The 19,011-nt window shown below is 40.8% G+C and overlaps 1 pseudogene; it reads right to left on the bottom strand.

Annotated features, from left to right (window-relative positions):
* Nucleotides 1-3,589: 3,589 nt before the first annotated feature.
* Nucleotides 3,590-16,814, bottom strand: LOC138166076 (methyl-CpG-binding domain protein 4-like; annotated as a pseudogene).
* Nucleotides 16,815-19,011: the final 2,197 nt, after the last annotated feature.

The raw sequence follows: 19,011 nt of genomic DNA, 5'->3' as shown, positions 1-19,011 counted from the left end.
TCTATTAGATCCCTGAAAGCTATCCCCATCCTGATCTGGGAAGAACTCCCCAGAACCTGGAAAAGGGACCATCTGGTCCAACCTGTATCTAGATCAGGAATCCCCTTTATAACATCATCCTCAAATGGTCTTCTAACTACTTTCTGGAGACAATCAAAAAGAGATCCCTTCTCCCAAATCCTTCCTCTGCTCCATCATCCACCCCACACTGTTTATAGATCACTAAAATCTTCCTGGTCCTCAAGGACCATGACAGTGGAATTTTCATTCTTCCTTGGATTTGGGAAAGCCAAATTCAATCCCAACATCCTTATTCCCATAATATGGGAATTCTGTCCTTTGTATTCAACCCTTTACCACTCTCAGTCCCACTAGTGCTTCTTTGTATCCAGCTCTTCTTAAATACTTTGTAAGTTGGACTATTCCAGAGAAGGTCAACCTACTTTGTGGAAGGTCATCTAACTTTGGCAAACTAGGAAATGAGCAAGTTAGTGTGTTTGTTTACTTTTAAAGTTGAATTTTTACTTTTAATATATGAATTTACTTTAAAGGTGGATTTACTTTTAAAGATGGCATTTCAGAGGAAACAATGGAATAATTATAATAATAGCTAACATTTATATAGAGTTTTAGTATGTTATCTCATTTAATCTTCACCATAGTCCTATGAGGTAGGTGCTACTGGCTGTGTGCCTGGGCACTTAGTTTCAGTCTCCCTCAGTTTCCTCAACTATAAAATTGAGGAAAAAATAGCACCTATCTCCTAAGGTAGTTGTGAGGATCAAGGGAAATCCTATTTTTAAGTGCTTTATGAATGCCTCTTCTTCTTGTTATTGTTGTTGTTTTACAGATGAGGAAACAGAGGCAGGGGTCACCCAACTAGTTAGTGTCTGAAGCAGGAGTTTGAACTCAGTTCTTCTGGTCTCCAAGTCCAGCATGAATTTAGTGGTCAATTAGTTGTCTAATCCCACTGTTTAGGAAAGCCCAGTAGTTCTACATAATATTTCTAAAATAAGGACCCTTAATGAATTTGTCAGAGAACTCATTGTGAATTCCTTTCTCTTTTCCCAGATATGGTGGTTCTCCAAAAAAGTATATGAGGCACATAGCTGGTCTCAAATAGTCTTGCGTCTTCCAAATTGGAGCGATATTGAATTCAATGAAAACAAAATAAAAGATGTTGAACAAAACAAATTTCGATTTAAAATTACTGTCACGGATAACTTCTAGCATTTTTCTGAGCAACACTGAAGAACTTGGAAAGTAAGTCATTCTCATCATGCACATCACTTCTAAGCTTCCTAGCTCCTACATATAGCTTCTGTCTCAGCATTTTTGGCTTCTCACCTCTTTGGGGATGGAGAAGGGAGGACAGGGTCTATACAGGCAGGAAGCTCCATTTTGCCAGTTTCTCTCTGAGCAGCATATCTGCTCTTCTTTGACTCTACTCACTAAAATTTTTATTACTTTTTGATTTAACCTATTTATTTCAAAACCTTCCCCCCTTCCCACCTCCCACAAAGTGCAATAAAGAATACATGGTGTGATGTACATTTCTAGAGAAATAGGAATTAAACTAAAAGATTTGTTAATTGTTAAAATACTAAATTATTAATTTGTATATAGTGTAGACTTACAAAATAGTCATAGTTTGTTCAGAAATGTGAAAAAAGAAAAGTAGTCACATAAGAAACATTTCTTTTTGTAGTGGCTAATAGTTACAAAGGTGATTATAGTATTGTACCTGTCTATGTCATATGCTTCTATTTGTGGGAGTAATAAAGACTTTGGAAAAAAAAAACTATGGTGTTAAGCCGAGTGCCTGGAACTGGGGTGGTGGGAGGAAAAAGGAGAAGAGGGATGTAAGAAATATTAGGAAGATAGATTAATAATAATAATAGCTAACATTCAGATAGAGCTTTAAAGTTGCAAAGTGATTTATATTTCATTTGAGATGTACAACTTTATCACAGCCCTATGAAATAGCCTGCAATTATTTTTACATGCCATTTTTACAGATGAAGAAACTGAGGCTAAGAGATGAAGGTGATGAGGGATGGCTCCCAATAGGTTCAGCAGGGACTCTGATCTTATCTACGACCAGAGAGCCTGCAATTCAGTCTTGAAAGAATTCAGCTCAAGCCTAATTGGAATCAGAGTTGTAAATGTTTATTTTATGCCTTACAGCGAGCAAGGATCCTTAGGGGACCTGCAACCTTAAAGGGGTAGAATTAAGGTTTATATAGAATCATCCATAGTAGAACCTGTGCCAATTATGCTAAGTAGGCGATTAAGGGTGGGATTAGGGAGGAGTTAAGGTGGGGACAGTGTAATGTAACTATGCAGGCATATTGCCCATGATTCATTGGGAAAAAGCCCAAGGCGGGGAGCTACCTAGAGGTGTGGTTTTAGGCTTGAAAACATCACTAAGTCAGTGAGCGGTCAAGGGCTGATGGAGAAGTGCCCAGTCTGCCACCCATCAGTGTCATGTTTGACAAGATTAATGTCTGGGAACCAAGGCTAACCAGAGACTCAATGGATAATAGGCTAAGGAGTTAACCCAGAGATAGGGTCCTGAAGAATTCATTGAGGCAGCCAAGGAGTCAACCTAGAGATAGGGTACCAAAGAATTCATGGGGGCAACGAGACACTATGCAAGGGGGAGATAATAGTTACCTAAGCTGGAATGTTTATAGATACTTTAATGAAGGATTGATAGGTATAGCTTGTTAGTGTTTCAAGGCTGAGATAAACAATCCATGAGTTGTCGCTGGGCACAATTAATGCTTTGAAGCTGGGGTGAAGCGGAAGCGACAGAGTTAAAGCGGTTCTTAGGGGGGTAGTGTGATTTTACAAACTGGTTTTACAAATTGATGTTACAAAGTGGTATTACAAATTGGTTTTACAAACATAGATCCCAAGCACCCCACCAAAGGGACTTGCAAAGGGTCACATACATACTAAGATGACTGAGATAGGATCTGAACTCAGGTCTTCCTGACTCTAAGCCTGCAGCTGTATTCCATACCTGTCTAATGAAGGCTGTGATTCTCCTTTGTTAGTGCAGTCCCAGGGTTTGATACTTAATGCTCATGTGCCAGTCCTGGCCTATAGGCTTCAAAGGTCAGATGTGCTTTCTAGGCCAAGCGATCTCCAAGTGATTCCTGTCTGAATTTTGTTTTGCTTGAGTGTCTTCTGGCTTTTCTCTTAGTTAACGTATTAGATGTTAAGATGTTAATGTATACCACAGATTCTCATTTGTTAATCTTCTCACTGTTGACTCCCACAATGGTCTAGCTACACATAAATGACTGAGCAGTACAAACAGAAGAGAAATGGTATTAAGGTTTGGGAAAATACATAGTTCCCATAGTCCTTCAAATGTCTTTTAAAAATTAAACATAAATTTAAAATTAATTCCACATTATTCACCAAAGAGTCTTTTGCTCATGTAATGGAAAATAAGAACACAAGATCATGGTTCTAAGTGACTTGTTATAAAACTGATAAAAGAACCACCAACAGGGGCAGCTAGGTGATGCAGTGTGTATGAAGTGGACACCGAGAAATAACAAGACAGCAATGCCAATTACAATTTAATAGGAGTGTTTATTAACCAGCTGGTGACTGCCTCCCCAGTAGGGAAGACAGCATTGAGTCTTCTGCAAGGTACATTTTTATAGAATAAATATGTTGCTAACTAACAACAAAGTGTGGTTCCAAGGGGGTGTAATGCCATTTCTAGTGAAGCAATGATTACCTAGCAAAAACAAGAACAGATTTGTATCTGGGGTATGTTTCTGGCAACACAGGTGGAAAGTTTCCTTACTATTGTGGCCTATCAGGTGGTTTCTAGGGACCCTGATAGGGGCCCCTTCTGGCAGGTTTTTGGGGGCTTTGGTGTATAATTTCTGGTGGGCACTTCACTCCCCCTCTTTTCTTGATCATAATTGAAACTCGGACTCAACTGAGTCTGGGGACATAGGTAATGGGGAGGGCAAACAGCTTGATAGCCAGGACTCTTTTTCTAACATAGGTGGACAGGTAATTTATGAAACATGGGAAACAACATGAACCTGGGGTCAAGCAGGGCACAGAGATCAAAGGAGAGGGTGGGCTTCCCATGAGTCACATTCTTTGCAATTAGAGTCCCATCAATTGTCTTAGTAAGAGTTCAAGAGTACAAGGTGGGAGCATAGGAGTTGGAACCGGTCAAAGGCAGGAATGCTAGGAACAGGAGCATCAGGACAGTCTCTTAATCTTCAGTTGTAAGTCACCATCTGGCTCTGTTACCCACAGGTCTGGTGGGTCAGGAGGAGCCGTCACTTTGATGTGTGAGGGGTGGATCCAGGCTTTTTTTCTGGCCACCTTAACAGCAGATGGGTTAGGTTCGGGATCCAGGGGTGGTGACTGGGAAGTGGCCTGGAGGGACTTGAAAAGGGAATTCTTGGTAATCATACATAACAGCATTTGCCACTCAAAATACAATAGGAGGTGGGGTACCGAACAGAATCTCAAAAAGGGGAATGAATTTTACACATAATCTTCAGTTACAAATGTTAACACTTGCTTAGATAATGGAATGACTTTTATGAAGGAAATTAGTTGAAAACTTTTAAAATGATCTTAAGCAGTTTGCATAACTTTCTGTACATGTTCTAATTCTAGATGACTTGCTCTGAGCATAGAAACCTGTTATAGAAGGAAAAAAGCAGGGGTATGTGATATTCCAAATATGCCAGGAGAAAACATCCTTGGCTCTGTTTAAATTCAGGTACAGTCACAGATATCCAACCATGTAGCATCTGTTCCACCTCATAGCTAGACTCAGGAATAGGTGGGAAACATTCCTTTTCAAAGAAACCTCATGAGTAAACTGAGCCAGGAGGGACCCCATCCCAGACAGAGGCTAAAATTGTCCCTTCAGCCTTTACCAAATGTAGACTACCACCTGTTAACAGTACAGGATCACATTCCTCTGAGTAGTTAGTGGCATTTTCTCAGACAGTCATTTAATGCAGACAACTATACCCAAATTCAGACTCAAAATAAAATTTAGTTATGGTCCCAAGTGCTTTTTATCTTAAACAACAAGCTTCACCAATCACAGCTTAGAGCCAGTTATAATTATTTCTATGCTCATGGAGCTGCAATAAGCAATAAAAAATTTACCAGGTCTAATTCCATTTACTATCTTTCCTTCTGAAATATAAAAGCCAATTTATAGAAATCCTTTTTAATCTTTGCAACTTCTTAGCAAGTTAGATTCATTTAAAAACTTCATGACTAGGGCAGCCAGGTAGCACAGCGAATAAGAGCACTGGCCCTAGTGTCAGGATGACCAGGGGATCAAATCCGGGCTCAGACACTTAGCATCCACCTAAGAAAAGTTTACTTGAGCAAAAGCTCAAAAAGAAATTCATTAAGATTATCCTCCCCATAGTCCTACCTGACAAGCCTAGGGCTACAGTTCCTTCTCACTGTGATTCAGCTCTGACCAGACCAGTGCCACAGCTACAAGTTACAACTGCTAAGATTCTCTTCCCTGTGGTCCCAGTTCTTCTTAGCTGGGGCTACAGAGCCCTCCCCTGTCATCCAGCTCTGACGGAGCTGAGGAGACAGTAAGAGGTTTGAACCATTAAGACTTTTGTCCCTATTGTCCTGGCTATAACTGAGCTAGGGCTGCAGTGAAGTTAATTTGAGTTAACCTCCTCCAAAAAGAAAAAAGGGGGGAAGGTACAACAGCTACATCGGACCTACACAGGCTTGTCATCTGCCTACCTGAAAGGTTAAATCCCTGGAATAGAACTTTTCTTAGGTGTTCATTCCTTTAAAATTTCAGATCTACGTCAAGACTTTAAGAGAACAATCATGGTCTTAATTTTGAACTTTGAAAGAAAAGTAATTGAATAACCAATCTGGTGACCTTAAATTCCAGTTTTTGTAGATAAACTAAAATTTTTCTTGGTGCCAAATAGTAACCAGAATGAATCAATTACCTGGATCTATATTCCCAATTATGTTGCACAGTTCTCCTTCTGTGAACCAGAAAAGAGTTAAGTGTTAGTCCTATTTCAAAGTGCAGCTTTGAAGCTTACTTCTCTTTGATCATTGAAGTGACCCCTTTTCTCTTAGATAGGTCTTAGGGAAGAAATTTCCATTTGTCCTTCTACTTCAAGAACTTGGCTAGAGTCCAAAGGAGTAGAAGGAGAAATGGTTTTCTGACAACAGCCTTTCTTTTAAGAGTCTATCAATCTTTCTAGCACAGGTACAGTGTTTCTTGCTGCTAAGCTGCTTTTGAATCTTACAGCGGGGCATATTCAGAGATTTCTTTACACAATCACACAGACAGGATATTAAAGTTACAGAGACCGAAAGAAATGCAGGCAGAGACAAAACGAAAGTTATAGACAAACAGAATACACGAACCAAAGCTAACAAGGCACTCTGGCGGCATCTTTGTCTCTTCAGTGGCCCCTTGCACTCAGATTTTGGATTTCGAAAGGGGGCCCAGGGGAACCTCTCAAGAAGTGGAGAAAGTACACTCCCTCCCTTTGGGGATCCCAGGTAGAGCAACTGAGTGCCTGGAGCAACTGTTGGCAGTTGTCTCAGGTAGGCTTGTGGGTCAAGGACAGAGCTGGTCAGATCCCTGGGGAGGCAGAGGGGGAAGAGCCCTGATGGGGTGGTTGAGCCAGGGGACAGGGCACTGGCAAGAGACTGAGGTTTTGATCTTTGGCAGTGGCTCCCCAGGCTGAGACTCGGGGCTGGGCAGTTTATCTTCAGGACTCAGCCAGTGAGGGCTTGATTGAAAGTGCCCTCGGGGAGGGTCGGGGTGGGGTGTCAGCCAAAGCCGAATTGGGGCCATTCAGATTGACAAAATAGGGAAGGGAGCCTCGCCCCCTGGGGTGCAGATGATTGTTGGCCCATAAATGCAAGTAAAATTACAGCACAAACCACAGCAACATCTAGTGACAGACACACAGAATACACAAACCAAAAGAAATGCATGTAAAGACAAAATGAGATAGCGTTAAAAGTTACAGACACAATTAAAGTTACAGGACAGAAACACAGAGAATATAAACAAAAAACTACCAAGGCACTCTGATGGTGGCATCCTATGGAGGCCATTAAGGGTGTTAACGCTGCGTCCAGCCTAGCCTCTTACTTTACAAGAGTACTCACCAAACCAAGAACACTCGTGGACCAAATCAAAAGAATTTGGGAAGGACTCAGGTCCCTGGTCTGCTCAGGAAAACAATACAAGCCTGGGGTCAAGGAACATCATCTCGGTTGCTACCCCTTAGGTTGGACTGCCTTCCCGGCCCTCCAGGGAGCCTGGACCAGCTGTCAACACAAAGCCAAAGGCTATCTCGGTGGGACCTCCAAAATGAAGTGGACACCAAGAAATAACAAGACAGCAATGCCAATTATAATTTAATAGGAGTGTTTATTAATTGCGGTGACTGCCTCCCCAGTAGGGAAGACAGCCCTGAGTCTTCTGCAAGGTACATTTTTATAGAATGATATGTTGCTAACGACAAAGTGTGGCTCCAAGGGGGTATAATGCCATTTCTAGTGAAGCATTGATTACCTAGCAAAAACAAAAACAAGAACAGACTTGTATCTGGGGCATATTTCTAACAAGAACAAACTTGTATCTGGGGTATGTTTCTGGCAACTCAGGTGGAAAGTTCCCTTACTATTGTGGCCTATCAGGTGGTTTCCAGGGACCCTGATAGGGGCCCCTTCTGGCAGGTTTTTGGGGACTTTGGTGTATAATTTCTGGTGGGCACTTCAAGTAGAGCACCAGCCCTGGAATCAGAAGGACCTGAGTTCAAATCTGACCTCAGACACTTAACACTGTGTTACCTTGGGCAAGTCAAATCCAATTGCCTTGCCTCCCTCCTCCAAAAAGACAAAAAACAAAAACAAAAAAAGGCTACCAACACCAATAGGAAAAAGTATTATCCAGAGGTACAACCAAATAAATGAACCATCAGTCATTTCATCCTCAAGGTCACCTAAGAAGTTCTCAGAGGACTCTTATCACAAAGACTATGGATCTGGCCCAAATCCATTTAAACTGGTATGATCACAACTCACAAACACACTACTTCTTTACTAAAATATTTAGACTGTTTTGTTTCTACTTTGAAACGGAGAGTTAGCAACTCCAACCATGACCAATAAATAAAGAGAGTGGAGGACACATGAGGATTCTTAAGTGGATTTTTGTAATCACCATTAATCAATAAACTTTTAAGAAAACACATCCTCTAATTGCAGTTACATTCTGAACATCTATTAAAAGCTAGTGCAAAACAATATGATGAAAATACGTATGAATAGCTATAATGAACAATAACAACAAAGTCTTTTTTGTCCAATGACTCACTATCCTGTTTCCCCGAGAAATCCAAATCCAGATATCCTATCCTTAAGCCCTTCCCCATTTCCCCCACAAAAAACCAAACAAAAAAACCTTAAACCCCCCATCTTCCTATATCAAGTGACTTCAGGGTCTAGAAAACACAGAATTATGATTATAAAGAATCCTTTAAGTTGTCAGGGAGACATCTGTAAGGAAAGTAGATGGTCAGAAATACCACATCTCTGGAGCAAAAGTCATGCTCCTGACTAGTTTTAATGTGCGCTTATTGGAACATTTTAAACATCTGGTAAATATGAGATACCTTACCATATACTTTTAAAGGAAACACCTACCAATCAGAATTAGTCATCTAAATTGCCAAATTTAGTAGTTTGGTGACCACAACATACATCGCTGTTTAAGAAATCTTTTACTCCCAGTCTAGAAAGCAGCAAGTAAAGTGCTGCCAGAGAAGAGAGTCAAACATGAGGAACATCAAATACAACATGTGCTAATAGTATAAGATACCCCCCCCCCAAAAAAAAACCCTGCCTCTATATGCAATAACAGGTACAGGTGGAGGAGAAGAGGTGTGGAATTTTCTAAATACCAAGGGGACATCACATGGTCTTTTCATGACAAAGAACTACAATGATCTGACAGATGCTGCTGGAAAAATGTGAAGGGAAAAGATGCTTTTAGGCGAAAATATATTTTCAGAACCTGCCCGGTGGTATGTGTGGATCTGGTCCAAAGGACCCAAAAAGACATAACTTTGGAAAATCCCTCAGGGAAAAGAAAGCTACCAGGCCCACTCTTGATCTTTCATAGGTTCACTGAGCCAAAGCCAGTCTAGGAATAATTATCAAGTTAACTCTAGACTATCAAGATTCTGGCCCTTAGGTTTGCTTTGGAAGCAAACAGCTTCAGCATTCATTGCAAATCTTCAAATTCACCCTAATTCCTACTAAGAGTTAAAAATGCCAAGTAAAATAAAACTCTCCAAGTAGATTTGACTCATTTTTTTTTTTGTCAGGGACTGATTGCACACTCATTGGCTTCATGTAACTAAATGTCCAGGCAACTCTTAATTTTCCTGGTTTTTACATAAGCATGGTACTTCAGTTCTACTTTAGGGGTGTGGGGGGGGGGGAGGGGAGGTCTTCTCAGGGTGGAGAATTATCCCTAGTATTTCTGACTCTGTACTGTACTTTCCTATCCTAAGAGCAAAAAATCAGGAAGGTGGGAAACAATCAAGGAAGAATAAAGAAAAGGAACCATCCTATAGCATGTTTAGATAATCCAAAATTATCATATCAAGAAAGCTAAAGGAGAGACAAGTCATGTCAAGACATGTATAGAATGCATTCCAGAAAATCTATACAGCCCCAAATGTTATAACCTTAGAATTCTCCAAGCATTAGAGGAGCAACTTCCATCAGACAACTAAGCATTAATTAACCAGGAAACTGCTAAGTGTTCAACATACAAAAAGGTCAAACAATAGCCCTTGCTCTCAAAGAGTTAATAGTCTAAGGTGGGAGATGGCATGCAAATAGCTAATGTTCAAACAGGATATATACAGAGTAAGTTGGAGACCAACTCAGAGAAAAGGCACTAAAATGAAGGAGAAATGGGAAAAACTTCTCATAGAAAAGGCGAGATGTAAGTTAAGACTTGGAAGACAAAGAAGTTCTGCTACCAAAACACAAGACCCTCCACAATCTGACAAGACCTTATCTTTCTAATATATCTTTTCCTCTATAACTCACTTCCATACGCTTTATGCCTCAAGAGACTGGGGCTATCTTGTCCCCTAAACCCATCTTTAGTCTTTTTCTTCATGTTTAATAACCCTTCTTCAGAAGTTTCTAATATAACGTGATTTCAAGTCATCATCCACAAGCATTTATTGGGTGTTTACTATGTGCCAGGCACTGAGCTAAGTGCTGGGGATAAAAAGAAAGTTAAAAACTTGGCCCCTTCCTTCCCTTCAAGGAGATCATAGTCTAATGGAGGAGACAACATGCAAACACCTAAAACTATAGAGTGGATAGGAGGTCTGTGTTCATCCTTCATTTTTGAAGAGGAACAATGACATCACAGGGTGATTTCTTGACTCACGTGAGAGTTGGATTTGAGTGAGGCAGAGTGTACAAAGTTATCAGCCTCACTCTCTCCTTCTGAGTCATCAGAGACCAGTAGCAGGACACATAATAGTTACAAATGCCAACTTCATGGCAATTCTTTTTTTTTTTTTTTGGACAGGAAGCTTGTTTATTTGAGACAGAAGTGTAACTGTGGTGATATAATGTGAACATGTATATATATACACACACACACATACACACACACAGAGACACATGAGAATAAGGACTTTGGGGTACGGCTATCTTCCTAGGATTTTTACCAAGTGCCTTGGCATAGCATAGCTCTCCTATTAGTTCACAATAAACCTATGGTTACTGGGGTACGCATAATATCACTTATACCTCTTAGAATCTATTTCAAAGTAATTCACACTAAGACATACATATAAACACACACATATACGTGTGTGTGCCTGATAGGCATATATTGTTCCCTATTCCTAGGGTATTTGAATTGCAACAGTGATCAAGGCTTCACTATTCTGGAATCCTGATTTCAATCAGCTTGTGCAAAAGTCTTATGATGTTGTTGTTTTTTTCCCATAGGGATGTGGGAGGGAGTTTTGGCTCTGAAATCACACAACCAGGAGCAATATCGACTTGAGAATCTTTCTAGATATAAATCTAATGCAACTTGCTTACTGTACAAAATCAGCCCTGGTATCACCTATTTCAAGGGGAAAAAATTAAAAAAACAAGTCAAATGTGGTCCCTATTTTTAAAAGTATCAAAGCAGTTTTTCTGGCATATTTGGTTACAAATGCAATAGAGAGCAGTTATTTAATAAAATTAGTATAATTCTGTCACATCCATGTGTGGTGTGATTTAAATCTGTACAGGCAGAGTATGATAAGTGGTTGTGATGACTAGGTGCTCCTCATAAAGTAAGGCCTTATGAAGTTACAAATCTGGCTTAAAATGTTGTCTTTTCAACTGAGACTTAGTTTTCCATGCTTTTCCCAGAGACAGTGATAATATTTCTTGGTCTTCAGGATGGACCTGCTCCCATTTGTCAACACAAAAAATTCTCTAAGAGTCATAGTCATATTTTCCAATTCCATGCAGTTTGATTGTTTCATCGGAGAGTCATCTGAGAATTTAATTTTTTTGGCTCTAAGATCCTAAAGGCTGAGAGGCTTGGAGAGTTTTGATCCTTTCTTCCAGTGGGCAGCTCTTGCCATGTTGGCAGAAGGGTACTTCTCCAGAAACTCCCAGAGCACAGGTATTGCCATCTTGCCTTTAGTCCTCTTTAGAAAATGAGACTTTACCCAGCCTTCCTTCCCTCACTTAAATCCAATTCATTTGCATGGCATCACCTCCCTGATGCTGTGGTCCTCTTCAAGAACAAAGAATCAACAACAGCAGTGGGGAGGAGCTTCCATGGGACAGGAAAGGGTGTTTCTTGGGCAACATTAAAAAGGGACCGAGGTGGAGCTCACTTTGTAAACAGTTTCTGTAGAGGTGGACTAAGGGCTTCTTTGTTGTACTTGTTGAAGAAATACTGGCTCATTTTCTTCTCTCCACTTGTGTTCATTGGATGCTGTTTTCTTGAAATGTCACAACAAAAGTCAAATCTTTTTCATCCTTGGACCTGCCACTGTCTATTTCAGAATTACATTTAAAATGTCAGCATGCAAATGTGCCTTCTTTTCTCCAGTTTCTATAAAGGTGCTTTCAGATCCTGCAGAAGCACACCCACCCTTTTCTTTATATTCTGAAACTTCACTGGTACATAATGTATTTTCTGTGTGAGAAGTTACATGCACAGTACACATTTGGGAGTATGAGCCTAAAGCAAATAATTCACTTATCAGTTCCTTTTCTTCTTTGTCTGTCACTGTTACATTCTTGTCATCTTTTTCATCATCAGAACAGCACAGGGGTCTCTCAAGGTGATTGTCTTGTACAATGGAAACAGCTGTAGCGGCTACTTTACTTAGATATTGCCGTTTTTGTCTTTGAATGCAGTCAGAATGATCTTTCCTATCTTTTCCTTAGCTTCCTAAACGTGACTCCTTTATGTAGTTATTGCCTTTACAATGGGCTTTTTATGATTGAGAATCAAGGACATTAGCACCCTTCTAAAGTCTGTGGCTGAAAGTGAAGAAAGGCAGTTTCTTCACTTTCTGGTCCTGCACCTGTGAACCTTCACGGGGAAGGAATTTTACCTTTCTGTCCTTCAAGAGGTACTGAACTTTTGCTTTGGGCTCAGGCAGCTCTGCTCCACCGGGAACTGTGCTGCCAGAGCTTCCATACAGTGATGTGGGTGTCTTGATGGAGTCTTACTCTTGGGAGGGACCTTGAAATCAAAATCTTCTGGCTTTCCACTTTTGTGAAGGTAATATGCAAGTGAACTTGTACACCTGAGCTTCACTCCTTCAGGGCCCATAAAATGAACATCATACTTTCCATCAGCTTTTCTAGGTAACCTTTGTTTCACTATCCTTTCCTATTTATAAGGGATAGACTTAGGAGTGCTCCATAATAGCACCACCATGGTACTGAGTGCTGGCACCAGATTCCTGTAGCTGGAGAGCTATTTCTTCTCTTCTTTCTGTCACTATATCTCATCCTCTCACATTTTTTTCAACTCCTGGGTTTTCAATTTCTTCACAGGTGCCCCTAAGGTTGAGCTCTTAGGCCAGGCTTGGGGGGGGGGCAGCTGAAGATGGAAGCAAGCCCTGCCCTTGGCAAGCTCAGCAGATACATCAAATGTGGAAGAAGACAGGCATAATGAGGGAGCTCTAGGCAAGGTGAAGCAAAGGGGCCGGGACAGAGAGGATAGTTGTGCACACTGGAGCCACAGGGGGCCTGGAATCATACTTCTGCCTCCTGCTAAGACACCCTCCCACACTGAGGGGGGGTTTGACTGTTAGTTCATCCTCCCTTTCCTTGAATGGCTCCTGGGAGATGCCGTCTTCAACAACCTCACCAGTCAACTTGATAGCAATTCTTAATGGTCTAGAAATCCTCTGTAGTTTCTATGCTTAAACTTAGTATCCCTCTTCTTGACTGCTCTACTACCTACTCAGTCTTTAGGAATCTGATTTTCTATTTAAGAATGCCTAGATGTTCTATTTCCTCAGTTCTTCCTATTTCAGTACCACACACAATGTTCCACCCCAACCCACTCAATTCTGAGCCAACAATACTGTTGATCTGTAGAGTCCATACAAGATATGAGCACTCATGAAAAATCAACATTCTGTTTTTGAGACCACCCAGAAGTTTCCTGTACAAACAATTCTGCAGTTTATCAGCACTTCTATGGCCTCCTTTGTCTGTTTTGTTACCTTGTGGGTTGCCTCAAATTATTTTCTCTTATTACAGAATTCTGTTATAGTCAGACACAAAAATTTAACCTATCATTGCAGATAAGGTGCTGCCCATACTGGAAAAAGGAAATTACCAACCATCAATGCCCAGTTCTTATCCTCTTCATCATCATATTCACATTCTCTGCTAAGCCCAATGATCTTGCAGATAGCAATTAAAACAGAACAAAATATACATATATTCCCTAGAGAATTCAGATTAAAAAAATACATATACATATTTAATAGAATTGTTTTGGGGTCAGGGTTTTTCTTTTTCTTTTTGCTTTTTTTGGAGGGAGGAAAGCAGGGTAATTAGGGTTAAGTGACTTGCCCAAGGCCACACAGCTAGTAAGTATTAAGTATCTGAGGCTGGATCTGAACTCAGGGCCCTGACTCCAGGGTCAGTGCTCTATTCACTGCACCTCCTAGCCACCCCCAGAATTATTTTTTTTAAGTACATATTGCCCTATGCATAGCACTAAAACGCAAAGATAAGCTAACAATATGTTAGCTTAAAGCAAGGTATACTTAGGTAGAGAAAATTAAGGCATTTTGACAAACCTAATGGGATGGGAAAAGGATGCAACAGTGTTCTTCAAAGGTTGCTTATACATCATCTTTTTTCAAATAAAATAATAATTAAATATAGGGAAAATTGTTATTTAAAGGAAATTACTATGTTTTTTAAAGCATATAAATGATCTCTCCCTAATTTATTTTCTGTAAGTATAAATTTTCATATGGCCTATATAGGATTTTCTTGATGTAGAAGATTTTCTACATATTAAACATAACCACAACCAAAGTAGAGTGGAAATACATGTAGTAAATGGCTTGGGCTATGCAAAATGTTTGCACCAGTTCCTTTTTTCCTGAATTTTCCATATTTTAGCAGCAACATCCTTCTCTAAATGAGGACTGTAATTTATGCCAAAAAGCAGGTGACAGAATAAGTAATACTTCCCTAACAAAACCATTAGACGAGTATTTTGCTACTCTAAATAGTGAATAAGGAATTACTAATGAATTGGAGAACATTTTAACCGCATTGTACTCTTTAAGGCAAAAACTGGTCGATAGAGACCAAGAGTTATAGCCAGTGTTTCTAGAAAGCACTTAGGTGCCTGCTATGGCAAGTAAGCACAACATTAATAATTTAAATATGTAATAACTGAGGTTCGGAAGCCAAGGTCCTTAAAAAAAAGTCAGCAAATGTTAGCTACAATTCTGAAGAATGGCTTCCCTTTAGAGAACAAAGTTACAGGAACTTCAGAGAGTGCCATCCCCAGCTGGCGGCTGGACCTGTGGGAGCTTGAGCATCCCAGAATGTCGGGGCTGTAAAGAGACCTTAGAAATACCCTAGCCTGACACACTCCTTCTGCAGATGAAGAAACTAATAAGAAGAGAGCTTAAGTGACTTGCCTCAAGCCACCTGAACCCAGGTTCAAATGCTTTCTGATGGTACACTTACAAAAGGCATCTCAACTCAATCATAGATAGGAGGAAGAGAAGGAGAACTAAGTTTGGGGACTGCCATTAAATTTCTAGGCCAGGAAACTTATCATTAAAAAGCAATGTCTGGAAGAACCAAGATGGCATGTGTGGTAGGAACTAGTAGGGCCCAGCTTCCTCTACAAAATTCCTCTAGACAGATTTAGAAAATTCACCAGACTAAATTCCTGTGGGAAAATCCAGAAAAAAATCACAGGGAGTCACACTCTCCTCTGCATAGGTAAATAGACAAGGAGGCCTGTGGACACTGAGGGACAGGATCAGGGAAGGAACATGCTGTGCATTGGCATGCCTGTAGCCTGGCAGAGGCTGTGAACTAAAGCCAGGAAGAGATCCCAGACCCATACCAGGGCAATGTGAGGAGAACAGACACCAACAGACAACTTTGTCACCTACTACCCAGTTTCATGTCACAGACTCTGGCAGGGTAGGGAGGCCTGGACAATGCACCAAAAAAGGAAGAAATTCAAAACCCAGCAGCAGCAGCGTCACTCAGACCCCAAGCAGAGAACAGGGTTTTATTTCCAATATCTAGCCCAGCCTGCCAAGGAATAACTGGGGTAGGAATCCCAGACCTAAGGGGAGCCTATAATTCCACCACTCTGAGTCAACAGAGTTTTCCATCTGGCTGATAGGGGCTGCATCCAACAGCAATTTACTCTTGCTCAAACACAAAACACATTTCAGGAACTTGTAGAGCTCAGATCTGGAACATAGCCATCAGACTTTGTCGAGGATCAGAGAGCACTGAAAGTTTGTGGCATTCTAGTCTGTCACTGAGATCCTGGATAATACACTGAGATACTGGGATAACATTCTGGGTGATTGCTATTGCAGAAATCTTTAATATAACTTTCATCTTTTTTTCCTCAAATATTTGTTTATGACCCATCACTACCATTAGGGCTACTCCTGCAGATCACTTAGAGAGAAGCATTCAAATATAACAACCATCAGAAAAATACACACTACTTTAATTCTTCATTTGTCAAGTGACAGTTATTCCTGATTTATAGTGAACTTGTACAAAGTATCTTATCTTCATCAGATTGTCAGTTCCTTGTGGACAAAAAAGATGTCCAAAATTATGATCAGCATTCTGCATCTAAATCATTTGCTGGCTGAAACTCAGAGTAATAAAATTTAAGAACTATCCAATTTAAATATTATGGTGACTTACTGTTACTTTTCCCTTGGCTTCAAAAGTTATTAAGATTTCACCAAACTCCTTTCAATTACAGATCTAAATTAACTCTAAAACTGAGATTATATGGTATAAATGATACTTTGAGAAATGGCTGAACAGGAAAAAAAAGTCACTCCATTTAAGTAATTTCTTACCAATTAACTCCCTTTGTATCAACCAGCTTCAAGAATGAGTGCCATTAGATTTAATGTTAGAGAATGTTAAATTAAGTTCTCAAGGAATTCATTGTCTGAGTCCTCTCAATCCCAACCCATGCCCTTAAATCTGGGAACTTCAATATAGATGCTGAAGTTTCTTTTGTCACCAGTTAACTTTCCAGTTGATGTCCTTAGCTCTCCTCACCTGCATGCCTTCACTCCAATTCAGCCACCTTTTGGGACAGTTCATACTAATGATCTCTTTATCAACTACAAGTGTTCAATCTAACTCTCAGAAGAGTTCTAAAATCCCCTCAACATCTGTCCTCTTCTGCTCCAGTCTCTGAAATGGTGGCCTTTCTCCTTGGCAAGAGCAGCATTCCTACTCATGTCCTTGATCCCATTCCCTTCACAATCTTCTCTAGGAGTTTGCCCCTTCTATTATGCCCTATCTCTGAACTTCAATCTCTATTCACTGTCTTGCTACAAAATACCATGCTTAGATCTACCCTATGGTTAAAAAGCCATTATCAACCTAAATCTCTTTTCCTTTTCCCAGCCAAGTTCCTAGAAAAAGGCTTCTACATTCCATGCTTATTCTTCCTCACTTCTCAACCCCATGCAATCTACTTCTGCATTTATTAAACACCTACTACATGGCAGGTACTGTGCTATGTGCTCTGTATACAAAGAAAGGTAAAATACAGTCTGTTGTCTAGCTCACATTCTAATAGGAAAGACAACATGCAAACAACTGTGTAGAAATAAGATGTACACAAGATAAACTAGAGATATTCTCTTTGGGAAAGCTGTAAGAGAGGAGGCCTAGGAAAGATGTTTTGCAAAAGGGAGCACTTTAGCTGAGATTTGAAGGAAACCAGAGAAATCAGGAGAGAGAACGAGTTCTGGGCATGGCGGGGACAGTCTGTGAGGATGCTCAGGACAGAGTGTTAGGGTCAAGGAGAGACAAGGAGTCCCTCGCCACTGATCACAGAGCACTTAGAGGGGACTAAGAAAACTGAAAAGAGAGGAAGGCGCCAGCAGTCATGCTGTATTATAGTTATGTCAGAGACCAAGAATTTAAACTTACTGGCATTTCTGGGGTGAGCAAGGAGGATATGAGAAAGTACAAACTTAGGGTCAACTATGCCTCCTTGGAGAAGCCACATCCTCCACCAGTGATCCTAGTGTCCCAGCTAATCTGAAGCCATTCCCAAGAGAGTCATTCATTCAAACATTTATTAAGCATGTGCCTGACACTGTGTTCTAAGTGGTGGTTTGTCCTTCATTTTTGAAGGGAACCATTAACATCAAAAGTGATTTCTTGACTTGTGCATGAACTGAATGTTGGTTTGTTTGTTTTTCGCAGAGTTTTGTGCAGAATTGCACAAATTCATCAGCCTTACTCTCTCCTCCTGAGTCAAGGAAGTCCAAAGGCAGGACAAAAGCCAAGACAAGTGTCTATGGCCCAGGATGCCCTTGTCATCTTCAATGTCTGATCAATATCTAAGCCCTCCACAGTGCCTTGGAACAAACTGTTCTCATCTATTCTTTCCAGCTGGGGGTGGCTTGACATATATGGGATAGACATCCTACAACTCACTGACAGGTCTGAGACCTGTAGATTACCCACACTCTGGTTTAGCCCATCTACCCAGAAGGTTTACTGGGATGTGGCCACTGCACATGCTACAGTTTCTTGGAGCCACAGGTGAGAGTTGGGTGAAAGCTGACACCAAAGGTAGATAAAGAGCCCTGGAAAAGGCTAAGCAAGCCCTCACACTAGAGATGCCAGTCCTCCCTGAACACTCCACACACCCCACAGTGCTAGGTACCAGAGAGTAAAAGACATCCTTCCTGCCCTCTCTACACCACCCCCTCCTCAATACTCTCCTCAGTCACTCAACAAGCACCCACTGTGCGCAAGGCACCACAGTTCCTCCCCTCAACCCTCCAGAGGTTTTAGTGGCATTGCTCTCTGCTAGTTATCCCTTTAACTGCCAGTCTTCAGATCATCTTTCATGTCCTGGCCCATAAAACATCAGCGCTCCCAGGGGGCTGTGTCTAGCTCTCTACTCTCCTCAGACTCTATCAGGATAATCTCTTTGGTGTCGGAAGATTCTTTATCTCTATGCAAAGGACTTCCAAATCCACTTAGCAAGCACACTTAGTTTCCTGGAACTTCCCGCCGATTTCTCTCTCCACCGGAACGTCCCATAGGCACCTCAAATCCAACAGGTACAAAAAGGAATTCGTTATCTATTCATTATCGCCTGTCTCTCCCCCCAGTTCTCCCCCCAACCTCCCAAAGTGC

This window comes from Petaurus breviceps, unplaced genomic scaffold (assembly GCF_028583685.1).
Source record: "Petaurus breviceps papuanus isolate PSGF00001 unplaced genomic scaffold, PetGlider_PUasm1.0 220, whole genome shotgun sequence".
Classification (NCBI taxonomy): domain Eukaryota; kingdom Metazoa; phylum Chordata; class Mammalia; order Diprotodontia; family Petauridae; genus Petaurus; species Petaurus breviceps.
This window is presented reverse-complemented; position numbering and strand designations above follow the sequence as displayed.